Here is a 26648-nt window from a genome sequence, read left to right as displayed (position 1 = left end):
TTGAGAGTATTTTAACGTCATTATTCAAAAGTGAAATTGGTCTGTATGATGCACATTGTAATAAGTCCTTATTTTGTTTTGGAAAACAGTGATTAATGCTTGGCGAAAAGTTTGAGGAAGAGTTTGATTGTCTCTGGCTTCTGTAAATGTTGCTAATAGGAGGGGAGCTAGCTGAGCGGAGAATTTCTTATAAAATTCTGCAGGGTAGCCATCAGGGCCTGCTGCTTTCCCGCCTTGAAGTGACTTTATAGCATCTAGTAATTCTGATAACGCCAGAGGTTTATCAGTTCCTCCACACTAAAAGTGTCTATTTGTGGTATCTGTAATGTATCCAGAAATGCATTAGATTGTGTATTGTCTTCTTTAAACTCAGTAGAATATAAGGATTTATAGTAGTCTCTAAATGTGTGCATTATATTTTTGTGGTCGATGATTTTGTCTCCGTTCGTGTTTGTGATTACTGGGATTGCTAGGACTTCTTGCTTGTGAATTTGTTGAGCTAAAAGCTTATTAGCTTTCTCTCCATGTTCATAGTAATGATGTCTGGATTTATAAATTAGTTGTTCAGTTTCTTTAGTTGTCAAGAGGTTTAGTTCTGAATGCAGAGCCTGCCTTTTCCTATGTAGAGCCTCGCTTGGAAGCCTGGCATGTTCTTCATCTATTCTAGTAATTTCGCTTTTAGCTCTGCTACTTTCTTGGTTTCTAATTTATTTCTGTGGGAAAGATATGAGATAATCTGTCCTCTTAAGAAGGCCTTAAGAGTTTCCCAGAGTATTCCTGCAGAAATCTCTGAGGATGTATTTGTCTCTAGGAAGAAACTGATTTGTTTGGATATAAATTCTGTACAATTCTCGTCTGCTAATAGAAGCGGGTTGAGACGCCATCTGCGAGGTGAGTGTGTGGGGCATAGTAACTTTAGCTCCAAGATCAGAGGTGCATGGTCAGAAATAACAATAGCATCGTATTTGCAAGATTTAATCATAGGCAAGAAATTATTATCTATAAAGAAATAATCAATTCTTGAGTAGCAATGATGTACTGGTGAGTAGAAAGAATATGTTCTTGAGTTTGGGTTTAAAACCTCCAGGTTGTCTGATAAGTTGTGATCAGTTATAAACTTTGTAATTATCTTTGCAGTGTTAGATGTCATCCCCCCTGTGATAGAAGTCCTATCTAAGAGTGGATTTAAAACACAATTAAAGTCCCCAGCCATTATAATTTTATGAGTGTTCAGATTGGGAATGGATGCAAATAAATTTTGTATAAATTCCTTATCATCAACATTAGGTGCATAAACATTTATCAAAATCATTTTACAGTTAGATAAGTTCTCCATGACCATCACATATCTCCCTTCAGGATCCAATACTACATCTGATGCTACAAATGAGACTGTTCTATGTATGAGAATTCCCACACCTCTAGTTTTCTTTGTAAAGCTAGAATGGAACATTTGGCCAGTCCAGTCCTTTTGCAGCCGGAACTGATCCTTGCTTAGTAAGTGGGTCTCCTGTAAAAATACTATTTTAGCATTTAAACCTGTTAGGTGAGAGAGTACTTTCTTTCTCTTTAATTCGTGATTCAGGCCTTTAACATTCCAGCTCACAAAGTTAACTGTCCCATCATGGAGACATTGATTCTGAATTTTTGATGTCATTTTATAGTCTTAACTGGAAGTGAGACAGCTTTAACCTTAATTTCCTATTTCCCCAAGAGTTATTGCCATGCAGCCTATTGTTACGTTGGTAGTTATAATTATAAAGATTAAAAGGATAGATTAGGTATAGATATAGCCTGCTCTCTTTCTCTCCCCCCCTTAACCCCCACCCTCCCATTTTGCCTCCCCACATGAGGCTGGACCCCACTTCACACAGTCCCGGTCCTCTGACATACCCAGAGACAGAGCACGTCCAAAGCAAAACAAGCCCCCATGCAGCGGCGTTTTAGGATTAAAAAATAGAGATATCTATTACCAATATAGTCTAAATACTATATGCCTAAAATATAATCATTAACAAACTATGAACTTAAAATATATATAATCTTCAGCAATCTTAATGTATTAAGATAATAAACCGATAATAAACCCGGGGAATGGTGTTAGAAAGTGGTCCAGAATAAGCATAGTAAGTCTTAATGCAATAATAGCAATAACAATAAACCAAGGGTATGATGTTAAACAGTCTCCTTTAGGGTAGAGAAAAAATAAATAAATAAGATAAAAAATAAAAAAATTAAGCACAAACGTCTATAACTGTAATTAAAACATAAACAGATAGCGTCCGAGTAATAATGAGGATATATAATGATAAAAACCCGTATCTTAACAAATAGATCAGACAGTAGGTTATTTATCCTTGCCATGTCATGACAGGCTATGACTCACTATTGTGTTTCAGAATAGTGTCGGGATCAGCTTTCTTAATTCCTTTTCTGCTTCTTCCTTGCTGGCGAAGACATAGAATTGACCTGCAATTCCACTTTCAGTTTGGCAGGATACAAGAGGCTGTATTTGATATTGGCTTGCCGTAACCGCTGTTTAATGTTGTAGAAGGCTGCACGTTTAGTAGCTGTTGCTGAAGAGAAATCAGGGAAGATACGAATGTGGTTATTTTCATATATAATCTCTTGCTTGTGTCTGAGGAGTGCCATCACCTCTAGCTTAAATAATAATCTCTCGAAGCGAATAATAAAAGATCTAGGTCTAATGGTATTTGATCCGCGTACGCGATAAGCCGCTGCTATCTCAGAATCTGCTTTAAAGTCCTCTCCAATTATTTTAGAAAATAGTTCAGCTGTGAATTTCACTGGGTTTGGACTTTCTCGATTCTCAGGTAGACCTTTGATTCTAATATAATTCTTTCTGCTTCCATCTTCCAAAGCAGCAAGTCTGTCTCTGAGTTTTTTACATTCTGAATTGGCAGTTGTTGCTTTTTCTTCAGCACTGGCAGCTAGATTTTTGGCTGATTCAATCTGAGTCATGAATGTCTCCTTGACATCCTCCAGTTGATCAGCAAGTGTGCTCAGTTTAGACAAGGTTTCCTGAATGTGCTCTTCAATTTTACCCACCATATCTTTAAAGACTGCCTCAAAGCGAATACATATGCGTTCCTCCAAGTCTTTATTATCCTGCTGCCGCATCTGTTGCAGCTTCTCATTTCCATTTTCCCTTGCCTTCTCATTTGCCTTCTCGCTTTTCTTTATATCTTTTTATCTCTTGCTTGAACTCAGCAATCATCACCTTCATTTCAGACAGATCATTTCTGCTTTCGTGCACCGTAGGTGAGGTGGTGGGCTCTATTGCAGCTGGTGTTCCTGGCTCGCGTGAAGTAGTTGAGAGCGCAGATTGCAAGGCCTTTTCCAGTTTCAGATGATCTTCTGCAATCAGTGAGCTATCGTGACCTGCGTCATTCGCACCTGTACATTCACTCCCAATTTCGCTCTCAGCCAGAGACGATGTAGCGGACCGTGGTCCCGAGGACTCTGGGCTTTTGCCCATCTGATCCAGGTCAGTCTCTGAAAGGCCGTATCTTGAGCTTGAACTTGGGCTTGCCGATCTGAGCTTGGATGTAGCTTTAGTTTTCGTTTCCTTTATTTCTTTCTGAACCCCTTTCTTGTTGGCCATGTTTATATATGCTTGCATATCCTGTAGTAGTGCCAAGAGATTTACCTGGGACCGGAAATAAAAGACAAAGAGTAGGACAGCTGCTGTGCAGGCTTTTAAATGTTCATAGCGCCATGTGAGTTGCAGATCAACTCAAGTAGTAAGCCAGCAGCTGATCGAGCAAAGAGTAGGTAAAAAAAAACTATTCGTTTCCCATTGTATTACTGTTTAAGAGGGGGTTTCAGAAGAGCGACTGCGTCTCCTTGGGCTGTGTTCAGCCCCCCTGTTCACAACACGAGCGGCAGAGTCGCGAAGTAGCTGGCCGCATTGCACAGGCCGGGGGGTTGGCGAGCAGGGGCGAACCCCCTAGTGTATATGTATATATATATATATATATATATATATATATATATATACACAATATACACTATCAGTCAAAAGTTTAGACATAACCAAAATATTTCATGTTTTTGATAGAATTTGAGACCTTTTTATCAAGATACCAATAAATTGATTTAAAAATACAGCCAAGACATTACTAGTGTTTCCAATGGCTATTACTGCTTGAAATGATTGATTTTTAAGGAATTATTCACATAAGACTACAAAGCCCCACGTTCAGCAGCCATTCCTTCAGTGTCCTAATGGTAAACTCCCTCAGTGTATCATTAATTAGTCAAGTATAAATACTCATTGGTTATTAGAAAAACTTTGCAATTCAATTAGCACTGCTAAATCCTGTTATTCTGTTAGCATGAGTTGCAAGACAATGCTGGGATGCAGCAGTTTCAAAGAAAAAGCTGTATATGAAACTGGCAAATAGGAAAAAATGTGAAAATGGGAAAAAGAACACAGAGATTGGACAGAAGATTCCTGACACAGTGTACTATAGTCAGAATCTGGGAATGACCTTTTTTCTCTTTTTCAGATGACACTGAGATTGGGTGTGTACTAAATGCAGAAGACCACTGAGGACCTGTAAGACGTTCGTTTCTCCAACTACAGCCTCTTATGTCGTTCTCCTCTTACGGAGTTGTGCCTCTGGGCCTTCCTTCTTTTTCTGTCCTGGTTAATCCAGTTTGCCCTATTCTCTCAAGACAGTAATGAACAACTTAGTATGACATCTTTAGTTTTTTGGCAGTCTGTCACTGAATAATTCTGCAAAGCTGTTTCATTTTGGCCATTTTCAAACCCAGAACTGAACTTTATGAATGTCAGTATCTTATAGCCTAAGTGAACGGAATAACATGTTTCAGCGGTTATATTAGTTTTTAATATAGTTCTCGATTAAAAAAAAAATCTTAAAACGAAACAAGGAAAGAATAAAGTAAAATAAAGCCAGATTGTACAAACTGGCCACGGTACTAAAGTTTAAATATACGTTTATGTCCGTTATGTTACGTATATTGTTAAACGCTCGTGATGTCGCATAGTAAATATTTCTAGGTTGTAAACACACGTGCTATTGGAACAGACTGCAGGTGTCCACACGTAACATGGACTATTTTTTTATTATTAAATCACGCTATTCATGCAGCAAGACTACATTTTCCATGAGCCGTAAATAAGAGTGCGTCATCTTTGATGTAAGAATGTAAAATCCCCCAATCACTTCCCTATTTAGTTTGCCGACCCTATCGCGAACTGTGCATTTCTGCTTAGTGTCTTGTTACGATTTCCTACTTGGGTTCCCACAACAGTGGAACTACATTTCCCGCACAACCCCACGTCTTTCGCTTTGCCGCCCAAGACCAGTAGTACGGCAGGGTAATCAAGCTTTAGGAGTTCAAGGGTCAGAGAAATAATTTGTTAACTACATTTCCCAGAAAGCTCAGTGAATGTCAAGCCTGTCGCGCATGCGTGGTTAAGTCCTAATGGTTTACCTCCCCACCCCCAATTCAGTGTAAAATGGTGGTTGGAAGCTGCTGAAATTGTACAGCCAGCGAGACTGAGAAGCGTTTGGCTGTATCCAAAGAGGAAACACCGGTTATAGACAGGCAGATCTTAAAGGTGCCTCTCTAAATTAGCCGTGGCAGTTCAAAAAGAGTAACCACCCCTGCCCCATTTTGGTGAGAATATCACTTGGAGGAGCCCCAGAGCCATAGAGAGAGAGAGAGAGAGAGAGACAGACAGGGTGAGTATCCCACTTAAAACAGTTGTCCAGTCTAGTTTAGCTCAGGGGGTTGGTGCGGAAAAGAAATACATGCTTTGTACATCGTAATTCCACCCATTTGTATGCCCTCTTCTCGCATCCGTACCCAACAGGAAGGACAGTGGACGAATCCCTGCCCGGCTTTGCTATCTCCTGTGTGGGTTTAACAAGAGGGAGAGGCTCGGGCTTTTCTGGGGCAGTGCAGGCCGCGCCACTGCTTCTTGTGCTAACTCAAATGTCTTAGTCCCGGCAATCCTGAAAAAACACAACCTCAGTATAACTCACAGTTAGGGCAGAGCTAATCGGGTATCTCCCGTAACTGGAGGTCGGATCGCAGGGCCGGGAGTTAATGTTGAACGCACGTGTCCGCGTAGTGTACCGAGCGCTGTTTACATCCAGCTGGCTGCAGAGCCGCTTGAGATGGGTTTCGGACCGCGATGTCAGCGGCTTCTCTGGCTCAGAGGTAGCCAGAACTAGAATGAGAGTGACATTCGATCTGCTGTACTAATTCATTTAGCTTATTATATTGTATACGTCAGTTTCTCCAACAATTCTACTTTAATACTTCTCGCTGTGATCTAAGAAGAGTTTTGTCTTGGTTAGCTGCAAAATCCACTGGCCATACTACAAAGCAAAACGGTGATTTATTTCCCACTTTTTAAATGGTTTATATATTTCAGTGCAAGTAGTCAGTCCATTTAACTAGATATGGGCCCGTATGATTATGTGTATTTTCATATATTAAATCTATAAAAACGATTTTGAAAAGAATAAATCATTTAGTCGAAAATAGTTTGTATCAATGTATGTATTTATTTTTTTATCATTTGCATCTGTTGTTTGTTTCTGGACATTAAAGAAAAGCAGTCGAGAAGGACACAGTTCATTCCAACATGTCAGTTTGTCATTACCTACGTAAATACATATGTTTACTGTATTTGTATAAAATATATTTTGTGTACGAGGAGTTAGGTTAATGCAACATTAACACGAGTCTTTGAAAAGTTATTTGAAAGTTAATGCCATGTTGAAAAACAGAACAATTCTTAAAGTGTGTGTAAGTGTATTGGTAAAAAAAAGTCAAGTTCAGAAATTAAAGGAAGTTCACAAATTTAAACATTTAATTTAAAACCGGTTAACTGGAGTTCTCCGATTATGTACAGTGCAATAAAACAGGTCAACCCATTAGAACTTGGTGATGACATCCGCAAAAGAAACTTGCAAATCTCATTTACTGGTTGTACCTACATCTGAAATGATCTCCGAGGTGAACAGCTTTACATGTGTTACAACAGCAATGGTTTAGGAAGCTGGCATGACTTACTGGTAAATTCATGGTATGGAAAGGGCTAGGTCTTTCACTCTGTGGAGCATGTCAATCTGGGCAGAGTGGCAGCATATCAGTAATAAATACTGTGTCCATATGCTGTGGGAATTTTCAGAGTTACCATTTGTGATGTTGCATCTTCTCATTGCTTTCTGTTTACGTGCACTTCTACCTTTGGGAGAAATGTGTGGTTGCTTACACTACATGAAAAGCACTTATAAGATTAGTTATATATAATTTTTTTTTTTGAGAAAATAACTGCAAAGAAACTGCATTTAATGTGCATTGCATCACTACAAATGCAACATGACCAACAAAATGCATTTGTGGCTGAGCCTATGAATGCTTTTATTTTACAAATTTAAATTATGTGAGTGATCAGAGTTGTATGAGAACTACGTACGTTCTGCTGACAATTTCTCTTCAAATTGCATCCTATGTACCACTTGGAAGAGTGTTCACATTGAAATTCTCCATGTATGTACTGTAGCTTGTGCACATAACCACATACTAAGCTCTTCATATCCATTGCCCAGCCAAGACAAGAAAAATGAGTAAGTATCCTAGATTATTGCTCACTTAGGCTCCCATTCCTCGGCCACGTTAGATTCCATTATAGTTATGAATTAATGTAACCAGCACATTTGTGGTATGGACAAGAAAACCCATGCAAGTCAGAAGCAACACCAAATTTCCACAAAGATATTGATTGGGTAAGGAGCTGACCTGAGACCACTGGAGTTGTAAAGCAGCATACCATTGTGCCTCTGTGCTACACTTAGTATTAAAAAAATTTTTTTGGACAGCAGAATGTAATGATTAATTTCTCCGGAAATCACTGCTTTAATAAAAATGACCTAGCAGTTGTTTGTACTCAATACATTGATAGATTTTGACCCTGACCACTGGATCAGGGTTGCAAGTTGCCATTGTTTATAATGGTAATGCATCACGGTTGGTCACTGCGCAAGCTTTCGTGCTTCATTCAGCAAGAGTGAAACTTGGTATGTTGCAAATACACTAACATGGGAAAAAAGTAGGGTCACAACACTAATTTAGAAGAGACACGCTTGATGATATGGTTAATAAAAAGAAGACGATAACTAGTCTATTGCGCATTGATACAGGAGTTATCTGAAGTAATATATGCATATCCATTTGGAAGCTCTACTCTGATAACGGCCAGGCTGAATATGAATCCACATCCCTGGAGCTGTGATGTGGCTTATTACTCGGATCAGTACAGCAGTATGTTAGTGGTGCTTCAAAGTGTTGACTTTTTAATTTTTCTATGAAATGATTTGTTTTACCTTATCAAAAGTGACTAGTAGCAAGATCCTATATAATATATATTTTTGATGTTTTTGATGCTGTATGCATTTGAATTTCCCCATGGGATTAATAACGTTTTTGTAATGAAATTTTAACTGAAATTGCAAATATCTTTAAAAATTCTGGAACAAGCTTACTATGTCAGTACTGTGGTGGGGTAGAAACAAATCACTGCAGTATTACTGTGGCATCATTGATGACTTTACTATCCAATCATAGGTTCCATGTATAAAGTAGGAACCAAAGGTGATTTGAAATTGCTAGTGAAAAAAGTGACAGTATTTGTTACATGTTAACAGGCAGTCTGACTGAAGGACTGCTGCTGGTTAATGTGTGATTCATGGTACATTTGTGACACCGCCATGAATGAGAATCATAGGAGGATAGCTATTCTTGATATTCAATTGTTGGCATTACTGTCTCCCGCTATGATACCATCTCCAGATTTATTTTAATTTGTAGTTTTGTCTGTCCTCGTTTCAAAATGTACTCTCCTAATCATTTAGTTCTTGCATTCTGGCTTTTGTATGTTTGATGCTGTCAGTTACAGGAGCGTTGTAACTGAAAATGTGTCTGCTGTATGCACGTGTGCATGACAGGCATCTTTTTAGCTGTAGTCATTACACTAGAAGGGGGTTTTGTCATGTAATGGCTGTTAATATTATTAATAGTAATGCACAGTGAAATTATACAGGTGTCTAGGAATTAGATAGAAGTAGCTAGAAAAGGTATACCTGGGCCTGAATGCTGTGTTTAAGTATTTGTTTGTGACATATCTATGATACATAGAACACTTCTCATACACGTGAACTTCAGCAGGACTGAAACAACTTCAACATCATCTGCAAAAGTGAAAATTGTACAGTTTTTTTTTTTTTTTCCACTTTCTTTTTGAGCAAGGGTTTAGATACTCTGTTAAACAAGCAGCATACATGAAGGCAAATTTTAATTTGCCTGATTAAGCAAAAGTGAAGCAGAGGTGAGAAGGTTCACTTAATTTTTCATAATTAATGCTACTACTGCTTTTGTGAAACTTCAAAGCAGCTATGATACTTAATCAAAACTTGTCCCTTTCAGCATCTCAGAGTGACCGTTTTTTTTTTTTAATATTATCCAGTTGATAAGAAAAACAGGCAACTTTGTAACAGTATAAGTAACCAAACCTTTTATATAACAAATCTTAATCCAGTGCACTAAAATTTTACTTAAACATTTGGTTACATAGACATAGTTTAATTACATGACATAATTCATATCATTAACAGGAATGAACGAATAAATGACTGTCTTTTATTTCAAAGAATTATAAATTACCACTGCTGCACAATTGTGCAGCAATGAGACCAGGGTTCCTGTCCTGGGTCCTCCCTGTGTGCAGTTTACATTCCTCCAGGTGCTCCGATTTCCTCCCAACGTTCAGTGACAAGCAGGGTAGGTGAACTGGTGATGCTAAAATTGGCTTGTGTTTGTGTAATGTTCACCCAGCGTTGGACCTGTTGGACCAGGCTTCAGCGCCCCCATAACTCTGGTCTGGAATGAGTGGGTTGGAAAATGACATGATTATTTCCTTTTTTCCTTAAATGGACAGCTTCCACATTGAATCAATCACTTTTTGGAACTAGTTAGTTAATTTCTTTATACATTTTTCTACCTTCTATGGCTATAGTTGTCTGCAATCCAGTTTGGGTCAATTAAGCCAGAGATACTAAAGGAATCCTTTAAATGGTTATATGGTCTTCAGTCGCACATTTCTCTCGGTACATATTGAAAACCAAACACTGTTCATTTAACTTCCTCTTGAACAGATTTGATGCACACAAATGTCAAACAATGACTTACCACAACCAAAAGCACAAGGTGAGACAAAAACTCACTAAAAAAATGTTTTTTCTTCTTAGATAAAACATATGCAAACCTCACTATTCATTAACTGCGCCATTCCACTGGTCAGCGTGATACAGTATGTCTTTGGAGTTGTGTGCTGCAAATTTATACTTATTGCTAGTTAATTCACAGTACTTTTAAATTTTTTATTCACTTATTTGCCAAACCTGGTTGTTCTAATAAATGGTTTTGGGGATAAAGTCTAACCCAGATCTATTAGGCATTATTAGAGCTTATCACAGTCACCATCACCTGCACTCATTCATACTCGTCCATTTCAGTTTTGCCAGTCATGTTTACCTTGTGTTTCTTTTGGGTTTTGTCTGAAATGAGTACTTGGAGAAAACATATACTGATACAGGGAGAGGATCCAGATAATTCACAGACAGTGCTTAGGCCTAGGTTTGAAGACAGGACTGTGAAAGGCATCAGTGACCATCACTGATCTACTTTGTTCTCGCCTTTTTTTTTCTTTCTTTCTAACTTTGGTAAATACTAATTATTTGCTGTGTTCATAAAAGTTGAAGAGTTTGCATATGTCACTGTATATGTCAGTTGTAGGGTTTTTTTTTAATATAAAATTGCTGTCAAATTAGTACAGAAATATTTTTAAGCAGGAAATTGAAATTAGCTTAGCAAATATTAGCTGAAGTAAATGCAAGTAGTCTTTATTGTGGCACATTAGTGTGGTTGTTAGCTCAATACAAAAGTCAGTTTTGAGTGTGAGCTTATAGGGGCTGAAAAATTGTAAATACATATAATAGACTGCTGGGACTGTTACCTGGATAACAAAGTTAGGAAAGCTATGTTTTCTGGTAGCCCAGCTTTATATATGAGGTGGAGGTTTATCTGCAACTTTTTACTGCAACATTCATTTGTAAAGTTTTGTTGTACACAAGTGTATAGCACTCATCTAAAACAATATAAACACAATCAGCATCTTGAAAGTTATTTTTTTAGTAATTAGATGATTTTTAAAAGAACATAGCATGTTGTGTGGTCTTTTTCCAAAGTACACAAAATATTTTCATAAAAATGAACTGAAATACTGCCTTAATGTTGTGTTCTCAAATTTTGTTTTCAGACCTTATTTAGATCCCACCAACGCGTTTCTCTGGAAAAAACACCAGTTTCACTTTCAGGGTTATTCTGAGGGTGCAGTACGTCCTTTACAGTGTAATTCAACTTTAGATTACTGGCTGCAGTGAACTTTGTTTAGATCTGCTTTCATGTTTGTCACACTTGAACCATTTAGTAGGTTGTCATGTTAGTATAGATGTGGTTTAGGCATGAAAAAGCATGCTCATACTCTGCACTGTTTGGGCTAATAGTAAGGTGCATTTTCACAACCTCTAGTATATTTGTTAGTTGCCCAGAGTACTGTACATATTGGTTAATGAGGAGCATCTTATTTTTATGAGATTCCTCTCATCCACTTTCTATGACTGCAAAAGGCAAGATCTGTTTGTAATTTAGTAAAGTCATCTGATTTCCAAATGTTACTGTCCATTGTCTAAGGCTGAACACTTGAAAATTTGTGGTAAGAGCATTGTTAGAACATTAAAGCCATTACATATGATCAAGAAGCTAATGAATGTTTTAGGTAATTTTCTCAGCTGTATCAAACCCTGTCAGTTGGAAGAGTTACCTGCTGCATCAGTGTACATTTTTTGTTTCCAAGTTCTACATTTCATGAAATGACTAATCACTGCATCAACATTTGTAAAGGACCACTTTTATTTGATTTCTCTGGATGCTGTTTGCAGACAACATAGTACCTTCTCTTACTTGATTGTAGTGCTATAACCCTCCCTGCAGCCATCACTTCTTTGTAGAATATGCTCCATTTTTACAGCTGAAAAAGTTCCTCCAGTGTATTTGAAAGTTGTTTTACATTAATTTTTCTCATAATGCTGCTTGTAATTATGATTCCATTCACTATAAACTGTTAGTGAATAAAAGTAGTAGTTGATCAGTTTGCCTTGTCCTTTTTATTATTTTGTAATTCATAAAGTATGCATTAATTATTACTTTATATTGCAGTAAATAAGATAAGATTAACATTTGGCATTCTTGAACTCACTGCTTCAGTTACTTTGAAGCTAACACTTTTGGTTCTCTTGCTTTATAGACGCTGCACAGTTTCACTATATTGCTAGCTAGTGAGTGTATATGCATGTTATGTGGCAGTTATAGCAGTCTGCTGCTATATGGATCTGTCTTTAAAAGTTGACAGCCAAGTTAAGATTATACATGAAGAATTGTTTTAATGAGATTGTTTTTGATTGGGAAAATATTGCATTTACCAAAGATAGCAAATGTCTGCTAGTCCACTGGACTTTGTAAGTATGTAGTTTGGGTTTCCAGAATCAAACTATCGATTTGTCCACCCTGGCTAATTCATTTTGTCTAGCGTAGAATTTCAACTCTTGCATCTTCTCGGTGAAGCATGGTAGTTTTGGTCAATATAATTGATTTCTTATCAAAAGTGTGTATCCTAAACTTTGTTGATTAGATTTAGCAGCTTCACTTGTTCTGTTATTTAGCACACACTGCGCACATGATTTCCTCTGACTAGTTTTTCCTTTGCCAATACTATCAAAGTGGTAGATGCTGCAGATGGTGCAACTTTTTGTTGTGTAGCTTAAATGCTGTCCTCGTGTCTTTTTAAATGAGCAACAAGTAAAAATGTTGGTCTACAGTTTCATGCCAAAGTTTGGACATTCCTGGCCATATTACATATTTTGTTGACATTTGAAGCAAAAAATAACAAATACAACTTCTATGGCAAACATAGTAAAACTATGGCATTGTAATGACAATATTAATGTACAACTATGATTTTTTTTTTTTGATAAACTGAAAAAAATGTAAAAAAAAAAAAATTGAAATGTGGCGTTTATAAAACTTTGGGTAGCATTTCCGATTTAAGGTCTCGCAACTCATTAGGTATTATTCTGGTCAAGAATTGACATTAGGAAGTGTCAGCTGATGACAATTCCAATGCCTAATAAATTCTTTGAATATTCAAACATTGTGTAACACTCTGCAACCTTGGGCTCTTCCAAACAACTAACTGAGGATCTGAACATTAAATTTAACTGATACCTGTAAAGCAGAAGGAAGGTCAGGACAGATTGAGGAACATGCACTGAAATAGTGCGTTGCTGCAGCCACCACATGACGAATCAGCTCGGGATCTCGTTTGGCAACCCCTCAGGCAGACACGCGGTCTTGCAAGATCGAGGAGATTGTCGAGGAAACAAGTGGCTGGACCAGGTCAAGGGGATGTCCACAAAAAAAAAAACGACTGTCCCTTATAATGCACATAATGTTCCTCATTTAGGACTCCATGAGCATCTGCTCATTCAGCACAAAGTCAAACCTATGGTACCCAAGGATTCTCTGAAGTGACGCATTACCGAAGGAGTCCAGTCTTCGTCTCAGGTCACTGGACAGCATCTGTGTCTTGCAACCATATAGCAAGACCGGAAGCACCAGGACTATAAAGACTTGGACCGTCGTCCTTTTGCAGATATATTGGGAAAGGCACATACCCCTTTCTAGTGACCTTGTGACCCCACATGCTCTCCCAATCCTTCTACTGACTTAATAGGAAGAGTCATCAGAGACATGAATGTTGCTTTTGAGGTAGGCAAACCTCTTGATGAGTTTGACACTCCTTCCACTGATAGACACACTGCTGATGGCTGTGCCCAAGAGGTTATTAAAGGCCTGGATCTTGGTTTTTATCCAGGACACTTGACAACTAAGACACTTGCTCAGTCTCTTGAGAGGCCCTGAAGTCTGTGTAAGCATTGTACAGAGTAGGAGCAAAGAACACATCCCTGACGAACCCCAGAATCAACTGGGAAAAACGCAGAGGTTCTGCCTCCACTCTGCACGGCACTCATGCTACCAGTGTACAGGCCAGCTATGATATCCAGCAACTTCGGGGGGATTCTGTTAAGCTGCAGGATATCCCACAGGGCAGCTTGATCAACTGAGTCGAACTCTTTACGAAAGTCAACAAATGCTGCAAAGAAACTGCTGATATTCACATTTGCTTCGATGAGAACCCTCAGTGCCAGGATGCAGTTGATGGTAGACTTAAAACCAGACTGTTCCAAGTCGGTAATAGGTGAGCAAGCGTTCATGGATGACCCTAGCAATGACTTTACCCGGCACCAAGACCAGTGTTTGTCCCCAGTAGTTGCCACAATCCAGGTCCTTCCCTTTCCAGACAGGGACAACAAGTTTTGTTTTCCAGTCAGTTGGGATAATGCCTGTCTCCCAAATGGAAGAAAAGATTGCTTGCAATGCCAGGAGGGTAGTCTTACCACCAGCGTAAAGAAGTGCTCCCCAGATACCACAGATTCCTGCAGCCTTACCTACCCTCAGCTGGTTCACCCCCTGTGCAATCTTAGTGAGATTAGATAGCTCACAATTGGAGGATCAGCCTCAAGAAACCTGGACCAGCGATGTCTAAAGTCGTAGCCCAAAGATCAGCTTTGAATAGCTGCTCAATGTAGCTAGCCCAGGGGATCACTACTGTAGTGTCATCCGTAAGGACTGCCTTGACTGTGACTCTCCGAGGAACAGATTCCTTGGTATACTTCAATTTTAGGACGTGGGTCACTAGAACATAGATCGTGTTTCACTTGCTCACAGTTTCCTCCTTATATGCCCTCCGAGCCATCACAGACCTTCTCCTTAGTTTCCGGTACAGACCAGAGTTGCCATGAGGTCGGGTGCTGTGACGTCTCTTGATGATATCCAGGGTGCCCTGCGAGATGATGCCTCTTTCGGGGAACACTGGCAACACCAATACAACCCTCAGCAACCTTTAGGGTCTTGTCATGAAAAGTCTCCCACATCGCAATAGGATTGTCAGTCGCACCCAAATCTGTAAGCTCCTCACACAAACTGCATGTAACCTAATTAAAAACCGACTGTTCTTGGAGTCTGGCCAGGTCCAGCCTCATTCTCCTAGTAAGTAGTAGCCTACTGGGCCTAAGCTGGATCTTCAGAGTAGCAACAACAGGTCTGTGGTCAGAATTCACAAACTGGGACCTTCTATAAAACTTGCAGTTCTGTAGGCGCCTCCAGTGTCTGCCCACGAGGATGTGATTGCTCTCCTTTACCACAGCACCTGTATTGGTGTATCAAGTCCAACAATGCAGCTCAGCGATCTCCATCCCCTGACCTTTTGCAAAGTTAAAGATCATGGAGCCACTTTCGTCATGGTCATCAGACCCATGGGGACTAACGCAATCCACATAACTAGCCCTGTCACTGCCAGTTGTTGCATTAAACTCACTCATGACCAAAGGAGTGTCACCACCAGGCACCCATCAACCACTAAGTGCAGTTGCGAATAAATTGTGTCTCTCACCGAGATATCACTCGTTGCTGTCGGACCATACACTGAGACAACAGGCAAGGCACCCAGAGTCTCTCGTAATAAACTCATTGAAAGCAGTGACACTGGACACCATCAGAAGGAGCTGATCCACCACAGCAACAAATACTTTCTGAGTGTGACATCTGTCGGGGCAACCAGACCAATAAAAGGTGTACCCACCTACAAAAATCTGGCTAGTCCCAGGTCTGGGCACCTCCGAGATTGCTACCACTGAAATGTGAAGTTTATGAAGCTCTTTCGACAGGAGAGGAAGATGGTCAGTCATTATGATGTAGAGACAAGATGTTCCATGTGCCTACAAGGATGCAACGCCTCAAATTGTGAACCGAGTGCTGCCATACAGCAGGTGACACCTCGGCACCACACCAGTTAGGATCCCCAGCAGGTTTGACCCCATTGGCTCTCTGGCAGTTTAGATGAGGCTCCTGAGGGCTTTCTCCCATCCCCTTCATAATGCAAGTAGCCATTGTAGCAGCGCTGCTTTGGAGCTGTGTTAAGTTTTTTATGGCGACTGGAGTGCTAATTTTACCACCAAACCCCAAGTTTTCCCTGCCAGTTTCAGGACTACTTGCAGGCCTGCTTGCAGTTTAACATTATACCCAGGACAGGGGGAAGGCTCTAAAAATATTTAAAAGAGCCTCCAGCTAGTAATTTCCACAGTCCAAAGTGTCATTAAGAAATGGAAGTTAAAGGGAATTGATGATGCCAAGACAAGACCTGGAAGACCAAAATAAATAGATAGAACAGCTTATGTACTTCGCAGAATTGCAAAGCAAAACCCCCATATGCAGGCAGGTTTAGATGAGAAATGCTTGATTGTGTAATGGTTTACTTAGTAGTTTTACTTACAGTCTTGGCCTTCATGAGCGATCTATCAGAAGTAAACCTTACCTGCAATCTCATCACAGAAACATTTGCCTAAGACAGAGCATACATACAGCTAATTTCATAATTAAGGTTGGATTGGAGGGAGGAAAGCAGCATTTGAATAAATGAACACCCTGCCAACTGTTAAGTGTGGGGTTGAGTCTGTTATGCTTTGGAGTTTTGTGGCAGCTAGAGGCTTAGGAAACATTGTGTGAGTATAGGGAAGGATAGATTCTCCTTGAGGATTTGTTGATATTTAATAGAATGTCAGACAGTCAGTTTGGAAACCGAAGCTAAAAAAAAAAAGGATGGCTTCGGTAATGAATGAAAACAAACTGCAGAAGCAGCTTTGAAATACCTCAAGAAATACAAGGTGAAGGCTTGGAATGGCTCTTGCAGTCCCCATACTTGAACATTATTGAAAATCAGTGGGTAGATCTTACTCCTGCTTTGTGTGTAAAATAGCCTAAGGATATTTCACAGCTGGAAGCTATTGTCAAGGAGGAATTGGGGGAAAATTCCAAAACAAGAATTCAGAGACTCCTAGCTGGCTTCAAAAAATGTTTGCAAGCTTTGATTTTTGCCAAAGGTTGTGTAAATGCTGACTTAGGGTGCCCAAACATTTGCAAATGCCACACTTATTCTTTTCTTTTTTAATTTTTTGAATATTTTTTTAGTTCATGAAATAAATCATAACTATATTAACATTTTCATAAAAAGCACAATTGTTTTAGTTTGCCGTCTTGGTTGTATTTACTGTGTTTTATTATTTTTTATTTATTTATTTTTTTAGGTGCATTTGCATATAATGCTCAAAACACCTATTGTGATAGCCATGTCTGTCTGCATGAAACAACTCGGGCTTGAGGGGGCCCCCCCTTCACCCTCGTGAATTATGTTGAATGTGGCACACATATTCTTCAAGGAAATTTAAGACATTTACATTTTGTTTGTGGTGTCTCAAACAGATTGTACTATATACAGTTTTTTTTTTTTTTTTATTTATTAATTTTATTACAATCAATACATAGCAATCAAGTTTTACAAAAAAAAAGAATTATGCTAAGAACAGATCGATCCCCACCCTTGAGAGAGAGAGCAAGCCAAACGGTGTAAAATTTAAGGCTTTTAAAAATACCTAAATCAACAAATTCTCTGTGCTTTATAAAATCATTTCAAAATATTACTGATTAGATCCTGCCATGTTTTGAAAAAGTCTGCACAGATCCTCTAACTGAGTATTTGATTTTTCCAATTTTAAATAATATAACACATCAGTTTCCCACTGACTTAAAAGAGGAGAGTTTGGGTTCTTCCAGTTTATCAGAATAAGTCTGCGTGCCAACAGTGTAGTGAATGCAATCACAGTTTGTTTGTCTTTCTCCACTTTAAGACCCTCTGGAAGAACCCCAAACACAGCTGTTAATGGGTTAGGAGGGATTGTGAGTCCAAGACTGTCTGAGAGGTAATTAAAAATTTTTGTCCAGAATAATGTTAATTTGGAGCAGGCCCAGAACATGTGACCTAGTGAGGCTGGGGCTTGGTTGCAACGCTCGCAGGTTGGATCATGCCCTGGAAACATTTTGAGAGTTTTAGTCGAGACAGATGTGCTCGATATATAATTTTGAGTTGTATAATTGTATGCTTTGCATATGGAGCTTGAGTGAATTCTCTGCATTGCTACTTTCCACTCCTTTTCTGATATATTAATTGAGAGGTCATTTTCCCAGTGTCCTCTTGGATCTTTGAAAGGAAGGGATTGTAAAAGGATTTTATATATTGTAGAGATGGAGTCTAACTCCTTGAAATTGAGCAATAATTTTTCCAGCGTGGATGAGGGTGCAAGATGAGGAAAATCTGGAAGGTTCTGTTTAACAAAGTTCCTGATTTGAAGATAGTGAAAGAAATTTGTAGCTGGAATGTTAAATTTGGAACGTAATTGTTCATAGGATGCAAAGACGTTGTCTATATAAAGATCTCTAAGCAAGTTAATTCCAAATTTTTTTCAGATATTAAAACTGCATATGTTTGTGAGGGTTGAAAGAGGTGGTTCTTTTGCAGGGGTGCCACAGAAAGAAGCTTCTCCGTCTTAAAATGCTTTCTACATTGGTTCCAGATTCTAAGTGAGTGGAGCACAATTGGGTTATTAGTGTATTGCCGATAACGTGTGTTTATTGGAGCACAAAGCAAGGAATACAAAGAAGTACTGCAGGATTTTACTTCTATTGCGGTCCATGCCTGTGTATGTTCTTCTATTTGTGTCCAGGTTCTTATCGACTGTATATTTGCCCAGTAATAAAACTGGAAGTTAGGTAGAGCCATGCCGCCTTCTGCCTTTTGTCTTTGTAGGGTCGCTCTTTTGATGCGTGGATGTTTAGAATTCCAAATAAATGAGGTTATTGTTGAATCTAATTGCTTAAAGAACGATTTATTAATGTATATTGGTATGTTTTGAAATATAAAAAGGAGCTTAGGAAGAATATTCATCTTAACAGTGTTAATTCTTCCAGCTAGTGTGAGATGAAGGGTTGACCATCTATGCAAGTCTTGTTTAATTTTTTCCATACAGACGAAATTTTGTTGATAAAGAGCTTTATGTTTACTTGTGATGTTTACCCGAGGTATTTAAACTGTTCTGCAATGATAAAAGGAAGGGTGTCTAATCTAATATTATATGCTTGCGAATTCACGGAAAGAGTACACTTTTATTCAGATTAATTCTGAGACCAGAGAGCTTTTGAAATTCTGTGAGTGCTGCTAAGACTGCAGGCACAGAATTTTCTGGGTCCGATATATACAGTACCATGTCATCTGCATATAATGAGATTTTCTGTTCCAGTCCTTCTCTGCTAATCCCCTTTATCTGATCAGTATTTCGACAATGTATTGCCAGTGGTTCAATGGCAATTGCAAACAGCAGTGGTGACAAAGGGCATCCTTGTCTTGTGCCACGCTCTAGTTTAAAGTAGTCTGAGCAAATGTTATTGATGCAAACTGAAGCTTCTGGGTTAGTATACAGTAATTTAATCCATGCACAAATGTTGGGCCAAACCCAAACTTCTCCAAAATAGTAAAAGGTATTTCCATTCAATCATGTCGAATGCTTTTTCTGCATCCAATGATAATAATATTTCTGGGGTGTTTGATTTAGTTGGTGAGTATATTACATTAAACAGGCGTCGAAGATTTGAAGATAAGTGTCGGCCCCTAATAAATCCAGTTTGGTCTTGTGATATTATTGAGGGAGCACTTTCTCCATCCTTCTAGCTATGATTTTAGAGAGTATTTTAACGTCGTTATTCAGAAGTGAAATTGGTCTGTATGATGCACATTGTAATAAGTCCTTATTTTGTTTTGGAAAGACAGTGATTAGTGCTTGGCGAAAGGTTTGTGGAAGAGATTGGTTATCTCTGGCTTCTGTAAATGTTGCTAATAGGAGGGAGCTAGCTGAGCGGAGAATTTCTTGTAAAACTCTGCAGGGTAGCCATCAGGGCCTGCTGCTTTTCCACCTTGGAGTGACTTTATAGCATCCAGTAATTCTGATAATGACAGAGGTTTATCGAGCTCCTCCACACTAATAGCGTCAATTTGTGGTATCTGTAATTTATCCAGAAATGCATTAGATTGTATATTGTCTTCTTTAAACTCAGTAGTATATAGGGATTTATAGTAGTCTCTAAAAGTGTACATTATATTTTTGTGTTCGATGATTTTATCTCCATTCGTGTTAGTAATTACGAGATTGCGTATGCATTCTTGCTTGTGAATTTGTTGCGCTAAAAGCTTATTAGCTTTCTCTCCATGTTCATAATAATGATGTCTGGATTTGTAAATTAGTTGTTCGGTTTCTTTAGTTGTCAAGAGGTTTAATTCTGAATGTAGAGCCTGCCTCCTCTTATGTAGAGTCTCGCTTGGTAGTCTGGCATGTTCTTCATCTATTTTAGTAATTTCGCTTTTATCTCTGCTACTTTCTTCGCTCGGATTTATTTCTGTGGGAAAGATATGAGATAATCTGTCCTCTTAAGAAGGCCTTAAGAGTTTCCCAGAGTGTTCCTGCAGAGATCTCAGGGGATGTATTTGTCTCTAGAAAGAATTCAATTTGTTTGGATATAAATTCAGTACAATTCTCGTCAGCTAATAGAAGCGGATTGAGACGCCATCTGCGGGTGAGTGTATGGGGCTTAGTAATTTCAGCTCCAAGATCATCGGAGCATGGTCTGAAATAACAATAGCATCGTATTTACAAGATTTAATCTTAGGCAAGAAGTTATTATCTATAAAGAAGTAATCAATCCTTGAGTAGCAATGATGTACTGGTGAGTAGAAAGAATATGTTCTTGAATTTGGGTTTAAAACCTCCAGGGATCTGATAAGTTGTGATCAGTTATAAACTTTGTAATTATCTTTGCGGTGTTAGTTGCGTTCCCCTGTGGAGGAAGTCTTATCTAAAAGTGGATTTAGAACACAATTAAAGTCCCCAGCCATTATAAGTTTATGAGTGTTCAGATTGGGAATGGATGCAAATAAATTTTGTATAAATTCCTTATCATCAACATTAGGTGCATAAACATTTATCAAAATCATTTTACAGTTAGATAAGTCTCCCATGACCATCACATATCTCCCTTCAGGATCCAATACTACATCTGATGCTACAAATGGTACTGTTCTATGTATGAGAATTCCCACCCCTCTAGTTTTCTTTGTAAAACTAGAATGGAACATTTGGCCAGTCCAGTCTTTTGCAGCCGGAACTGATCCTTACTTAGTAAGTGGGTTTCCTGTAAAAATACTATTTTAGCATTTAGACCTGTTAGGTGAGAAAGTACTTTCTTTCTCTTTAATTCGTGATTCAGGCCTTTAACATTCCAGCTTACGAAGTTAACTGTCCCATCATGGAGACACTGATTCTGAGTTTTTGGTGTCATATTATAGTCTTAACTGGAAGTGAAATAGTTTAGGTCTTAATTTCCTATTCCCCCAAGAGTTGTTGCCATGCAGCTTATTATTACGTTGATAGTTATAATTATAAAGATTGAGATGATAGATTAGATATAGATCAAGCCTGCTCTCTTTCTCTTCCCCTTAACCCCCACCCTCCCTTTTTGCCTCCCCAGGTGAGGCTAAAACCCACTTCATGCAGTCCCAGTCCTCTGACATACCCAGAGACAGAGCACCCAAAGCACATCAAGCCCCCATGCAGTGGCGCTTTAAGGTTAAAAGATAGAGATATCTGTTACCAATATAGTCTTTAAAAGAGGAAAAAAAAAAAAAAAGAAAAGAATTTTGCACTTAATATATATACATATATATATACATATATATATATATATATATATATATATATATATATATCACATACATACATACATATAATCTTCATCAATTTTAGTGCATTAAGATGATATCCCCAGATAATAAACCCAGGTGATGGTGTTAAAGATGTGTCCAAAACAAGCATAACAAGTCTTAATGCAGTAATAGCAATAACAGCAAACCAAGGGTATGATATTGAACAGTCTCATTTAGGGTACACATGAAATAATTAGAAAAGAAAAAAAAAAGAGGAGGAAAACGTAATTAAGCACAATAAAACACAAACATTTAGCCCTAGTAATACTAAGTAATGATAAGTAATAAGTAAGTAATAATAATATAAGAATATGAGAATATATGCTGATAAAAACCCGTATTTTAAAACAAATAGATCAGACAGTAGATTATTAATCCTAGCTTTATCATTTACCGCCATGACTCACAATTATGTATCAGAATAGTCCCGGATCAGCTTTCTTAACTCATTTTCTGCCTCCTCCTTGCTAGCGAAAACATAGAAATGCCCCTGCCATTCCACTTTCAGTTTTGCGGATACAGGAGGCCGATTTGACATTGGCTTGCCGTAGCAGCTGTTTAATATTATAGAAGGCGGCGTTTGATAGCTGTTGCTGGAGAGAAGTCAGGGAAGACGCGAATTGGCAATCTTCATATATAATATCTTCCTTTTTTTCCTGAGGAGTTCCATCACCTCTAACTTAAATGATAATCGCTCAAAACGGACTATAAAAGATCTTGGTCGGGTCTGACGGTGTTTGATCAGCGACGTGTAAGCCGCTGCTATCTCAGATTCTGCTTTAAAGTCGCCCCGATTATTTTAGAAAAAGTTCAGTTCGAATTTCACGGGTTTAAACTTTCTCGATTCTCCGCAAGCCTTCAATTCTGACATTATACCTTCTATTCCCATCTTCTAAAGCAGCCAGTCTGTCTCCAAGTTTTTCTCCGAGTTTTTACATTCAACTGACATTTACTGCTCTTTCCTCGGCACTGGCAGCTAGATGTTCGCTATTTCGATCCGATTCGTGAATGTCTCACTAAGATGCTCCAATCGATCAGCAAGCGTGCTCAGTTTAGCGAGTTTTTCTCAATGCGCTCTTCAATTTTACCCAGCACCTGTCGAAGTTCAAGCTGTACCTCTTGACGACCTTTCATTTGCCTGTTGGATTTCCTGTCGCAGACATTCATTGGCCTGTTTCATCTCCTGTTTCAGTCTCTCATGTGCCTTTGCCGTTGCTTTCTCATTAGCCTTCTCGCTTTTCTTTATATCTTGCCTGAGGTCAGCGAGCAACACTTTCAGTTCAGATAGCTCAAATGTGCCTTCTTGTACCGTAGATGAAGCAGCAGACTCTGCTGAAGCGGTGTCCCGCTGCTCCAGTCCGCGTGATTGCGTAACTGAAGCCGCGGACCTCCCGGCCTTTTCCAGTTTCAGGTAATCCTCTCCAATCGGCGAGCTATCCACATCTGCACTCACGATCGCACCTTCGCTCCCCTTTTCGCTCTCAGCAGGCGACGATGTAGCGGACCGTGGTCCCGAGGAGTCTGTACTTTCGCCCATCTGATCCAGGTCTGTCTCTGAGAGGCCGTATCTCGAACTAGGGCTTGCTGATCGCAGCTTGGATGTAGCTTTAGTCTTGATTCTTTCGGACCCCCCTTCTTGTTGGCCATGTTTATATGTGTTTACATATACTGTAGCGGTCCCTCTCGGGTTGAATAAATACAGGATATCTCAGAATAATAAGCAAATAATATGAAAAATAGCACCACTGCTAGCGGAGCTCCACTTCAGACGTCCATCTCTCGCATCGGACGAGACCAAACTAGTTCATGAAATAAATCATAACTATATTAACATTTTCATAAAAAGCACAATTGTTTTAGTTTGCCGTCTTGGTTGTATTTACTGTGTTTTATTATTTTTTATTTATTTATTTTTTTTTAGGTGCATTTGCATATAATGCTCAAAACACCTATTGTGATAGCCATGTCTGTCTGCATGAAACAACTCGGGCTTGAGGGGGCCCCCCCTTCACCCTCGTGAATTATGTTGAATGTGGCACACATATTCTTCAAGGAAATTTAAGACATTTACATTTTGTTTGTGGTGTCTCAAACAGATTGTACTATATACAGTTTTAACTATTCAAAATCTCCCATTGAAAAGCATTGGGAAATTTGCAAACTCATCTATCTTAAAATGAAGAAACATTCTGTGTGCCTTAGGTTAGAAATTAGTATACTGTTTAAGTTGTTCATCTTGACAGCAGTTTCATTCTCCTGTTTTTCACTATATAGCCGCCACTGACAGCAATCAGATCCCATATACAATTAAATGGAGCACCAGCAGACTGCATGCATGGGTAGAAAGTGGTCACAAGTTGCTTGATCAGCCACAGGACTGCAGTCTTCCATTGACAAGTCGCAGTGAGGCACACGCAGAAACCTATATTTTAGCAAATTGTTTGTGCTTTATTAAACCTTCTCAGCAGCTTGTATGTGGGCAAAAGAGAACCAGCGCATCAGCACCTCTGGCCTTCCAATGCTATAGGTTGTAACAGGAAGTTAAGTGAGCTTCTTAACCATAAAGTATAAAATGCAAGCAAGGAAGACAAAAGGTTATCTAGATATGAAGTACCCTGTGGCGTTATGCACAAGTGTAAATATTGATTTACTCAGCATTAACAGATGTAGCCATAGCATACACTAAACCAACCTCACAGCACCATTATCTGCAGTTTGTAGTCATTCACTACTTTACTGTTAGTATAATTTAGTAGGGTGACCAGACATCCTGATCACAGAGACATTGTTGATTTCAGGCTCAGGGCTGTGGATTCGGTAGATAAATGCTCCGACTCCTCAGTTTCTAAATCTTCCGACTCCTCTGTATGTATATACTATGCTAATGTATTTTCTACATCCATTGAAGGAAAGGAAGGCAACATACATGTCATTTCACCACAGAACTACTGGCTAGGATGCCAACACTCTACTATAATGCCAGATTAAAGACAAACACAATGAAAACAAGGTTTTGTTTATTTTTTTTAAACAAGTGTCTGGATAGTAATAGCAGGCATAAAAATCAGGAACAGGAAATGTATTGGTTTAAAAATACATACTACATTCTTTGGTAGTTTTAACTTTTAAAACAAAAAAAAAGCTTAACTATATGAACTAAAAACAATATATGGAAAACCTACATTAAACTTGGAATACAGTTATAGTTAAAGGAAATCATGAATCATGTTTGAATCCCATAGTCAGGTTTAAAGTTTAAGTTTATTCCCTTCACTTATACAAGTGTCTCTAGTCCTGCAAAAAACATTTACCTAATTATCAGTGAGAGTTAAGGCCCCCAAATACGCAGCGATCTGTGGCCGATTTTGCCACCGACCGATGTGCGTGTACAATCGTGGCAATTGATTGGCGGCCGCAGATTGCGGGTGTCCACATGGACGGGCAGATCCAGCTTGCCGAAAATCTCGACCACCGCCCCCATCCAAAGTAATGTGATACCTCTGTCTGCTGCAGTGGCTGTCTCCTCTGTCAGCCAACCGGAAGTTTAGTGCATTGTGTCACTCACCGGCCAGCTGATCAGCAGAACGAGCCTCTGCTGGAGACAGGTAGGGAGATCTGTGTTCTCGTTCCTTGGCCCCCCTTCACTGGCGCATAGCGAAGGGGAGCCGACGGAGCTGAGAACACACAGATGTTTTTCAGGCGTTTGACGCGTGATGACTCGTTGAACGGCCGAAAAATTGGCAGTGCATCTGTAAATGTATGTGGGTTTTAGGCTAGGTTCACAGTTCCCTGTAACAGTGGACCACGACACAATGGAAAGCGTGCCGCACCTTACTGTGCATTACATTCCATATAGTGACGCATACAGTCAATGAAAAGCATGCTTCATGGTTACTTGACATGTTCGTTTTGTGGTAACATTATGCACTGCATGCTTTATTCTTACAGCAGAGAAGTAGTTCATTATGACTGTTTGTGAATTGGGACATTTCAACTTACTTTTTTAATTCCCATTTAAATTTTGTCGGAGTCGGTTAACTTTTTTCCGACTCCAGGTACCCAAAATTGTCTCCGACTCAGACTCCACAGCCCTGTTCAGGCTATGCATTCCAATAAATAACTGAAGACTATCAGAAAGACCTGGTTATGGCTGGTTGTCTGTCTAATAGAATATTGCTGTGTCAAAACATATTTAGAACAGCTTATTCAAAACTCCAAAGGGTTTACTCTTATCCCACTTCCCATCCTTTCTTCAAAGTCAAAAATGTATAATGGCGTGATTCAAACACCTGATGAGGAAAGATTAAGAACTTGTGTTAAATTTGTACAGTACCAACAACCAAACAAAAACATAGTACTGCCATTTATTTGTTTCCTCATTAACCACTGTGTGGAATCATAGGTGTTTATTTGTGAATGTGTGTGGTGTTGTGGAATCATAGGTGTTCATTTGTGAATGTGTGTGGTGTTGTGTTTTTTTTGGTCTGTGCTGTGATTTCTCTCTGATGATGATGAGATAAAGCAGGCATTAAACAAATGAAGATGGGTTTTATGTGTGGGCATTCATGCTGCACAAGTGTCCCGGTTTGGAAATTTGAAAATCTAGTCACTGTAATTTATAATCTTGAGTACCACATTCACTTTATATCCATAATGTACGCTTGCTGTAGTAAAATGTGCCTTTCACTTCTGTTATTACCTAACA

General features: G+C 39.0%; 1 protein-coding gene across 6 annotated transcripts in view; it reads left to right on the top strand.

Annotated features, from left to right (window-relative positions):
- The first annotated feature begins 5493 nt into the window (after positions 1 to 5493).
- The window catches only part of cnot4b (CCR4-NOT transcription complex, subunit 4b), a 196107-nt gene continuing 174952 nt past the window's right edge, over positions 5494 to 26648 (top strand). For all 6 annotated transcript variants that reach the window (XM_039769478.1, XM_039769475.1, XM_039769473.1 and 3 more), the window contains exon 1: positions 5494 to 5738. The gene's annotated coding sequence lies outside the window, so the exon portion shown is untranslated. The remainder of the gene's footprint in view (positions 5739 to 26648) is intronic.

The sequence above is a fragment of the Polypterus senegalus genome, chromosome 11 (genome assembly GCF_016835505.1).
Source record: "Polypterus senegalus isolate Bchr_013 chromosome 11, ASM1683550v1, whole genome shotgun sequence".
NCBI classification, from domain to species: Eukaryota; Metazoa; Chordata; class Cladistia; order Polypteriformes; family Polypteridae; genus Polypterus; species Polypterus senegalus.
The sequence above is the reverse complement of the archived record's forward strand: the minus strand, read 5'-3'. Positions and strand labels throughout refer to the sequence as shown.